The sequence below is a fragment of the Manacus candei genome, unplaced genomic scaffold (assembly GCF_025592945.1).
Source record: "Manacus candei isolate 608988 ecotype Guabito, Panama unplaced genomic scaffold, ASM2559294v1 h1tg000104l, whole genome shotgun sequence".
Taxonomy (NCBI): domain Eukaryota; kingdom Metazoa; phylum Chordata; class Aves; order Passeriformes; family Pipridae; genus Manacus; species Manacus candei.
The window spans coordinates 234,598-244,034 of NW_026138152.1; positions in this window are offsets into that span (position 1 = coordinate 234,598).

The following is a 9,437-nucleotide window of genomic DNA, read 5'->3' on the forward strand; positions in this document are numbered from 1 at the left end:
GAGATATTTTCATTTTCTCACATTTTAAACACTCTGCCTGTCTCTTTTCTTGTTCTTTGTCAAAGGAATAGATAAAGGAATTGATGAAAAGCTAAAGAATACTTGAAGACTATTCTAACTGTGTGGTCAGTCTTCGAGAGCGAAGATTTGGGAAAGGTCTAACTAATGTTCATATATGTTACCTGAAAAAAACTGAACCTATAAAACCGACCAAAAGGTTGGTGAAGTGAAATACTAGACTATATATCTTTATTTTTTTTTAATTCTTTGACTTTTTTTTTTTTTAATTTGACTGCTATGCAACTATTGATGATAAAGGATATTTAAGACATGAAGAGCTATAACATAAGGGAGATTTCAAATCATACTTGGTTATTATTGAATTAATTTTTGAAAGTACTGATGTTTGACAACTATAGTGAGATTAGAGGAAAATCAAGAACTAGGAGAATCAAGAACTAATCTATGAAAGAAAATACTATTTTTGAATAAAATATTCATCATTTTATTCAATTAAAAAACCCCAAACTATTTATACATCTCTGAAGAAAGGAGGAGAAAACTTTGGTTGTTAGGACACATAACAGCATATTCCATCAAATTTATCAGTCATAATAGACACTAGTACAAATTTCTTAGAAAATATAAACCAAGGTGATTTTATTTATCTCTCTCCATTAGCTAAAGATAGAGTTCCAGAACAAGGTTTCTCCTAGACAGCTACTGGGTGTCTACTGAATATCTAAAATGAGGTTACATATCTCTGGCCCTTTGTTAGACAAAGTGGAAACTATCATGCTTTTGGTTGTTGGGATTCTCCACAAAAAGAAATTTTAATAGTTTTTTATAAATATGTGTATGAGTTTACACACTGCACAACAGATGCTTAAGGGAATGACAGTACACACAAGAACAATATAGTTTATTAGCTATTAGGATGATATTAACAAAATAAAAATGTTTAGTTTAAAAAAAAACAAAATGGCAACCACCTTGTAAAGGTAAAATATGCATGAAAAAATGTCTCCTATATTGCATAGTTATATATCAGACTAAAAATGTTTCTAAAGTACTGTAAAAGTCTTAAAACCACAGATGGAAAAAGTATCTGAGAACACTGGGAAAATCCAGACTGACAAATAGATAAATATATTTTATTACTTCTCATAGAATTCTTCAGCATTACATCCAAAACTTACACAAAAAAATTACTTCTTCCCACTTCTCTCAAGTCTAGCATGTGAATTTTGGCTTTTTTAAAATTTCTGATCCAATTAATCTTCCCCAGAATTATTTAAAACTTTTGGTTTTGCAATATGTAAGGTACAATTACATAAAGGCTGCTACGTTCATGGTGTTGTCTGGAGCTGTGAGTAAGGATAAGCAGAGCTATTGCAGACATCATGTAAGCAGTTAGAAAACTGATTTTATGCTACAAAATAGGAAGGAATTATATGGTAGAAGGTAGAAGTTAAGAAAAACAAATTTAACACCAAGGAAAGCTGAGAAATCAGAAGAAGGTGGTTGAACTCAGAAAAGCTTATTGAGGTCTTTGTGGAATTTTCCTTACATCACTGGAAAAGTACTGAGATGACACCACTCCATGGAAAGCACAACTGCAGATGATTCTGATTGCCAGGGGGTTGTGAGACTTGGTGCAACCTGCAGGGGAGTGTGCAGGGGGTCATAACACAGCAGGGGCTTGAGTAAACAGGTTGCCTGGCTGGTTTACAGTGTCAGGATGATACAAAGTAGCAAGAGCAAAAACAAGGGACTAGCTTGACTTTCCAGTAATTTATTGCCTTGGTTGGTATACACTGGTCAGGAAGGCTGGTTCTTATTCTCTGTAAATGTTTAAATGTAATTTAAACATTATATGTTACCTTCATGGCTGCTGTTGACAGTGAAGGGATATTCTAAACCTCTGGATAACTAGAGCTGCATGAGAATGTTTGAACTACCTGCCTGGACTTAGCTGTAGATATTAAAATTGCATAAATCTGCTCGTGTTTTTGTAGATAAGGGAATAATTCTATCAGTCACTGTTACTGTAATAAAAACCAAATCATATAAAAACCAGCAAACACAGCTCATTCCCTCATTCTGAATCTCTTGCATAACAAATTAATGGCAGTGTGCATGAATAATGAGAAATGCTTCAAACCTGAAGATTCATTTGTTTGGACAAATGTTGCTGACTGCACTGAAGTAGATTGCAACACTGGAATTATATTTGAGTAACTAGACTATTAATGCTGTTGCTATAGCTATTACAGTTACTGCTGTTACTACAGCAGATGAGCTGAGGTCAGATAGGCCAGTAGAGGACAAGTCCTGCTGCGTAAAAGTTAAAATCTATACAGATATGAGAGTGAAGAATTTTAGCTGGAAAGAAAATCAGGAAATTGAATAGCTCACTATCAGGAGGATAGCAGCAGAACTAGCAATGCAATCCCCACTTCTTTACTATGAATCTGTCAAACCACAAAACTTCTCCAGAAAACTGGAGAAAAACTTTTTATCTTTTTTTTTTTTTTCATCTGTTTGGAGAATAAGAAAAGACAACTTTGATGTAAACTGCTCTGCTTCTAAACCTGAATAATAATCATCTCTTTATAGTAAGTAATTTGAAATTATAACTAGCAGATATTGATATGTATTTACTTCAAAGTGGTATGTTTCATATTGAACTTTACTCGCACCTGATATAAGAAAAGCAAGGTGGTACTTTTGCAAGGTTATAAAAAAATAGGATATCTCAATATCTGATTAGAACTCCCCCATATACATGATATATATATGAGATAGAACTCAATACAAGATTGTATTTTATTACAGCTATTCTCTGACTAATACAGTATGCTATCTGAATGTATATTTGTATGTGCAAACATGCTTCAGCACCTAAGAAGCATACTTTAAAATGAAAAATGTTTGCTCTGATTTTTTCAGTCTCCTATTCACAAACATAGGGCATTGCACGCCACTGTAGGAAACCATGGCCCTGATTTTTGTCTCATTTATACATAAAGAAATAGGTAATAACTCCTGCATAGTCAGCTGATTTACCCGTGTATAAAAATGTCTAAATGATGCTTCTTTATATCTGTATGAATATTTGTTGGAGGTCTACATTTAAACAGGATGAAAATAGATGTATCTTTGTACATGGAAGTGGCTGTTTTTTACCTTCATTATTAAGAACATTAACTAAAGAGTGAAAAGCAAAAGGAAAGGGAGTAAGAATCTCAGTTCTTTTAAATTAAATTTTCTTATGCTTGAATTGCAATTTGTGAAAACCATTTCTTCCTATGCAATATGAATGTCAAGTTTACTAGGAGTTCAACAGGGCAGAAGAAGTTGCTTCTCAGTAATTTCTAAATATTGACATTAACCATAATGTCACAGTCTTTCACGTTCTGTTCCTATCTACTGTTGTGCCTAGAAGTGGCAGAATTACTTGATGAAGTACTTGTTCATAACCTTGTGTTGGATGCTCAGCTTCAGAGAAACTGGTTTCTGTTCCTGGAACAATTCTCAGCTGTTTTGGGTTGTCTGTGAGAAGATGTGCATAACAATAGTCCTGAAGTCAATGTTATAAGATTACAAGAGCACTGAAGAAAGTTCTGAAAAGATAAAGCATCACTTTGCCTCTCACATATTATAAGAACATTTTGCAAAACCCTGTAGGACATGTCCTTTGCTTCACTTTGCAGAAGTTGATATCCTACACTATTAGAAATAATAGGTATGTCAATGGAAGATTGAAAAGTAATTTGGTTATCAAATCTTGACTTCATGGCATCCAATCATATACTTTTTTCAAATTTTCTTCCTGCCTTCCTTCCTTTCTTCCTTTCTTTCTTTTTCTCTTTCTTTCTTTTCCTTTCTTTCTTTTTCTCTTTCTTTCTTTTCCTTTCTTTCTTTTTCTCTTTCTTTCTTTTCCTTTCTTTCTTTCTTTCTTTTCTTTCTTTCTTTCTTTCTTTTTCTTTCTTTCTTTCTTTCTTTCTTTCTTTCTTTTTCTTTCTTTCTTTTTTCTTTTTCTTTCTTTCTTTTCCTTTCTTTCTTTTTTTCTTTTTTTCTTTCTTTCTTTCTTTTGTTTCCGACTCCCTTCTTTAAGCAGTGCTTTAGTCTAGAATAGAATAGAACAGAACAGAATAGATTGGATCAGAAGAGACTACTTCAGTTGGAAGGGACCTACTTCATCTAGACCAACTGCCTGACCACTTCAGGTCTGATCACAAGCTAAAACAGATTGTTAAGGGCATTGTCTAAATGCATTTTAAACACTAGCAGGTTTGGGGCATCTGCACGTTCCAGTGTTTGACCACCCTTAGTAAAGAAATGCTTTTTAATGTTCAGTCTAAATCTCCTCTTTTAGGATATCCAAGTTATTTTAAACAGAACTTGCCCTTTTTGAACCTGTGTTGACTGTGCCTGATGACTGCGTTATTCTTTAAACGCCTTTCAATAGTATCCAGTATAACCTCCATAATTTTTCCAGGAACAGAGGTTGGGTTAAGAGGTCTCTCATTCCCTGGATCTTTCCTCATACCCTTCCTGTAGATGGGAATAACATTGGCTGGCTTCCAGTCAGCAGGGACCTCTCCAGACTCCCAAGATGATAGCAAGGGATCCTGCCATAACTTCAGAATTTCAGAAGTGCTTATTTAGGATGATACATGGAGAAAATGCCAGTCTGTGATTCCACAGCAGGACTATTGTCTATGTACAACTTCTGAGTCTTTATTGAGTCTGAAAGTTCCCTTTGTCTTCTCATCTGTAAAGGGAAAACGTTCAGATAGATGGATGTGGAAAGACATGAACTTTTCTGGCTGTGCAGCAAATTGGGTGAATATAAGTCAAATAACCTTTGGAAATTCAGGGCAGAGTGCAGGCTATAATATCCTGCTTTTTAGAAAGCCATACTTATTAACAGTTATTTAGACACTACTGTAGATAATTGACTTTCGAAACATTCAGAATTCCAGGTTAATCTCATTTATATTTTCAGTGATCATAAAGTTATGTCGAATGTGCTCTTCTTAATTCCTTCTTAATTTTACTCTGCTATGAAAACACATTACTGACAAACCCTTGAGGCTGTCTTTTAGGATGACATTTAAGAGGAAGGGTTCCAGTGAAGGAAGACTTATCCTAAATGTTTACCTCCTTCTCGGGTCCTTTTAATTTCTTTATGCATTTTTTTTTTAACATTTAGACCAGTTTTTCATGCCCTCCTTTAGAAATAAACAAGCAAAACTGGCAGGCAGCAAGATTGAAACTGATAAAATGAAGTCCTTATAAAAATAATACACTGTTTGATTGTAGGACTTGCTTCTCTAGTTCAGAAAGAGATAAACTACTCAAACATGTACTATTAAAAATATACATTTAAATAATCCATTGGCCTATATTCAAATAGATTAATTGCAATTGGATTTGTCCAATCTCTCAGTCTTGTGAAGACCTACCATATGAAACTTTCAGAATCTTTTAAAAATCATTCTCAATGTAGAAATACAGTTGAGAAAAGATGTTAAAGTGATCCACTGGGAGATGTATACTGAATCAAGCAGACTTGTCACAGTAATGTGTTCACTTAAATTCTGTGTCGATTACTTCTTCCTATCAGAGTATTCAAGCAATTAATTTCTGTACTGTAAAAACTATGGTTGCTATGTTGCTTTGTCCTTTAATTTTCAGCTGAAAGAAATATGCAAAATTCTGGAGAGGAGTTAGCCTTTCTGCAGAGCTAATAATTAGGGAACCAACATCTATATCATTGTTCATGAATGTTAAAAGTGCAATACCTATTTCAGATCGACAATTTGATTGCTATAACTTTAATGCATTATAACAATTTAAATTATTAATATTATTACCATCATGATTTTTGTTGCAGAATGTGAATTAATTTCATCACTTTCACTTCTTCTTTTTTTTAATATCTAACAGTATTAAAGGTTTTAATCTAATAAAATTCTTATAAAATCCCAATTCATTTTAAGAAAGCTTGCAGTGAATTTCAAAGAACTATGAAATAATATTCAATCTTTTGCTTTTCAGTCTATAAAATAAGTTGAAACAAGAATTTAGATATAGAGAAATAAGATGTTTTACAGTGATGTATAAATTAGTGCTAAAAAGGAGACCCACTAATAAACAAAATGAATAAGAAGTACTCATTTATGAATATCTGAATGGTTGGGTATTAATGGAATGTTAAAGGATGTTTCACATAACTTGGGTGTTTACATTGCTGGTGACATCTTGGAAAAGAATTAAAGTGCAGGCAGAAAAAACTTTGCAATTCAGGTATTCTCTACTTCAGAGTAACCAATAGTTTAAAAGGCCATGAAGCAGAAAACATAGATTAGTATTAAGACTGATAAATCACTGAGGAGCATAATAATTAAAATCACTGAGGGGCTTATTAATTAAAAGTAATTTTAAGGAAAAAAATCATGTGTTAGAGGGTTTAAACACTTTTATGTGACATCTGTAGAGAAAAGTTGCTTGGTCAAAGCAGAATTTGATCTAGGAGAGGAGAATGTGATCCTGGTCACCATTAAATGTAGATGTTTGGGGTTTTTTGGTTTTGTTTTTGGGTTTTTGTTTGGTTGTTTTTTTTTTGTTTCGTTTTCTTTCATTTTTGTTGGGTTTTTCTATTGTATTTATTTTTTATTGTTATTTTAGGAAAAGTTTGGATTTCTAATCAATGAAATTAATATTTTTCCAATAAACAAACTGGTGAAACAAGCACAGAGTAATTCTACAGTAGATCTATGATGACTTGATCCTTGCTCTAAAGTCTGATAGCTCTTATGGACTTGTTTTGCTATTTTTATACAAAATATTAGTTCTGGCCAATAATACTGATACTTTGTTCTTTTGAATGGTCAGTTTTAAAAACTGAAAAGAAGAAGCACAGTCTGCAAAGAAAAAAAACAATCAGATATATTCCTCTGACTGTCAATTGAGCACTGCATGCAGAAGCAGCAGACAATGAACCTTTGCCCCATAGCACAATTCAGCAATCACAAAAGCTATTTTTGCTAAAAATAATCAAGCTTAACAAAAATTGAGAAAGAAATACTTGAATTGTTTTTAAAAGGAACGCAGAGAATTTTTTAAGACAATGAGAACAAATCAGTAGTTTAGAATGCAGACCATGGATAAGTATAGGAAAAGTTCAGCATGAAACCCTTATGATGTAAATGGATAAGGATATGATATAATGAAGAAGCAGAGGAAGAAATAGTAGCATTCCCAGGGCTCACAAAAAAACAAGATGCGATCAGCTGGTCCTAAGGCCTTTATCTTCAAATAATCTGAGGGCTTTCTAATTTTGCACCCTTCTCACTGACTTCTTCCCAGATACAGTGAGAAGGAATGTTTAAATACATCAGGAGAGTATGAAATCTCTCATACAGGTGCGAGTCCAGGAAAAAGTTAACTTACATGTCACCCTAGAAGAAACTCTGAAATATTTATAAGTTCTCTACAGTTGTTTTTTCAGGGGGACAAAATAAAATATCTACTGGAAAAACTTAGAAATGTCCTGATAAAATAGACTTATATGTCTTATATTTAACAGTGTTATTCGTCTCATGCTTATGTCTGAGAAATGATGACAATGAAATATTTAATTTATTTTTATTGTCAGTGGTTAGAATAATATCTGGCCAGAACTGTCATATTTAAAGGTTATATTCTCAGAAACAACTCTCACAAAACAACTCGTGCCTGAATTTCTTTGAAAAGCTCAGTGAATTCATTAAAATCTCAACATCAATTTGTGACAAATAGTGAAAGATAGAATATTTCAAGAAAAAAAATTTACTCATCAATATTTAAAAAATATAGAAAATGGGATTGTGTGGGAAGTGTTTATATGATCTACATAAAATTACCATTGGAATAATCATAAAGGAATTAATATTGATCTGATCAATAAAGAATTGAAGGAGTTTAATATATTTAACACCAGGGAATATAATTTTAATGAAATTATGTAGTTCTGAATAAATTTGATATTGCTTTTGATGAGAGTATATGTACAGCTGATGAAAGTATTGACATAGTGAATTTACTGTATTGACATAGTGAATTTACTGTTGTAAAATATTTGGTTTAATTACACATGATGAAAATTAGTACCGTACAAAATCAGTGTAGTCCATGTTGAAAGGATTAAAGAGTAGTAAACTGATAAATCCCACAGAAAACTGTAACATAATGTCAGAGGACAGACTCCAGTAAAAAAAAAATCTCTAAACTGCAGAGATCCTGTTTGTGGTTGAATCCTATTCCACATTTCAATCAGTGCAGTCAATATTGTGAAATAATTACAGCTACAAAAGATGCAGATTTGGAAGCCAATCTTCTTGCTATTCATGTTAGACTCTAGTCAGCATTTCTCAGAGTTCAGGACACGATCCCCTTTTGCCTTGTGTCTGAAACCTACTGAGAACCAAAGCGAAAAGGAACTTCACAGTTGATGGTATTTGGAGCAGTATCTGGTCCTACAGAGATTCTAATTGTTCCTGGCTCCTATGGCATCATACAGTAGTTGCCAAAGTTGGGCACTTGAGACTTTTGAAGTAATTGTCCAAATAAAAGGAAGTATAGCATATCCATAGGGGGTAGAAGGGGATGGGGAAGAGAAGAGCAAAAACAAAAGTAAGAGAGCCTGTGGGTTAAGATAAAACCAGTTTAATTGGTGAAGTAAAGAGCAAAAACCCATTTGACACAAAGAAGTCATTCACCACATCTCACAAGAAGACTGATGCTGATCCAGTCTCTGACCCATGGGCACCCTGAAAGCCAAAGTTCCCCATTTCTTCTTTCTCTAATTCAACTGTTATTTCTAAACATGATGTCATATGGTATGGAACACCTCTCTGTCCAGTTTACATCACCTGTCTCAACTCTGCACCCTCATAACTTCTTGCCCTCCCCTAGCTTACTTGCTGGGAGACAGAGTGGGAGAAAAGAGAACGTGTTGGCAACGCGCAAACACTGTTCAGCAATAACCAAAATGTTGGTGTGTTATGATCACTGTTTTAGTCCCAAACAGAAACACAGCACTGTAAAGGCTACTGAGAAGAAACCTACCTTCATCCCAGCCTGAGACAGTACAGAAATAAAACACCTTAGATTTATCATGACACAGAATCACGCCTTATTCCCTGTATCTATCCACAAGTTGATCCAAGTGCATCAACATACAATTATGAGTAAGTCTGTAAGACACCGTGGCGTAGCAAATGAAAGGCATCAATATCATCTCATCTAAGCTGTTATGTTAATTACTACGTTGTCTGTAAAATACTTAATAAGTTTATGCTAAAACAGTGATTCATGTAAGCTAAATCTGCAATCACAAATTTGGTTGCCTTTCCAGCATCTCCCTAGAAATTCTAAATACTTAG